The sequence below is a fragment of the Sinohyriopsis cumingii genome, chromosome 2 (genome assembly GCF_028554795.1).
Source record: "Sinohyriopsis cumingii isolate HCF-2022 chromosome 2, ASM2855479v2, whole genome shotgun sequence".
Taxonomy (NCBI): domain Eukaryota; kingdom Metazoa; phylum Mollusca; class Bivalvia; order Unionida; family Unionidae; genus Sinohyriopsis; species Sinohyriopsis cumingii.
Window position 1 is genome coordinate 103,163,465 of NC_142962.1, and position 1,192 is coordinate 103,164,656.

Genomic DNA, 1,192 nt, shown 5'->3' on the forward strand with positions numbered 1-1,192 from the left:
ATACCCATTTACCTTTGCAGATATAGCAAACTTCATTAGCACACACTTTCGTATGACTCTCATCAAATCAACGACTAAAAGAGTAAGTTTTGTTGCCACTTTCGCATGTGAATTATGCTTTCGTATGACTTTTAGCAAATATTTGACCAGCAGGTCGATCTATGCTGACTCTTCCATCTTTGATCGTTTGACAGCGGAATGAATACTCTGACGCTAAGACACTCTCCTTATATACAGAGACCTGCTGCGTGTGAAACCTAGTAAAATGTAATTTTGCAATAAGATGAAACGATTTCATTGAGGAAGTAAAAGGCAATGATGTACCGTATCGCCTCACACAAAACCTGAAGTGGTAGTTCAAATCCGTGTCAGCGATTTCGAAGACGACATAACTGGGCTTTAATCAATGCTCTCCATTCCTGCCACAAAACCACGAGTCCTGATTCATGCCAAAAGAAATTTCGTTCGGTCCATAAAAAATAGTATCACATCTGATAAACGCAAAAACGAACTTCCAGAAAACTGAGAACGACGGCTTACACCTACAACGTAAATGTATGAGTTCAAGTAGTGCGTAAAACTTAGTCAAATTAAATTTTTATAGTCAAGACGAAACGATCTCTTTTCGAAGAAGAAAGCAGACACCAAACGACAATGGCGATCCGTGTCACACAACACTTTTCAAAATGTGTATTATCAGAGGTTTGTTTAGCGATCTGCACGGTTAAATTAAATGTTGATGTATTTTGCAATAAGACGGACACAATTTCCATGGGATCGCCCATGGTACGATTGTTCGTGCATTAGTTTAATTTTTAAAAATATTTTTTTATATAAATCACCTATAGGATAGACCCAGTAAAGCATGGCCATTCTCGTCACTGTCTGAATAGCTACTCAAGTCAATTCGAAGCGAACGCGGTAAGAAAATAAGTATAGCCAATGAAATGGCTTACAACGGGTGATGCATTGTTTTGTTCTAGGACTGTGTGGCATAATAATCCCTATGTTCTTGCGTTGTTACCATTACAGTGCAGACACTGAAATGTGAACTTACAAGCCCTCTTTGTGTGTGTGTGTGTGTGTTGTACCATTTCCTCTTACCACATCAAAATACTGAGCGTCACAGTATTGGTTCGCGTTTTCAAGCTGACCATTTTTTTATATCTCACTTAAACATTTCGACATAAAC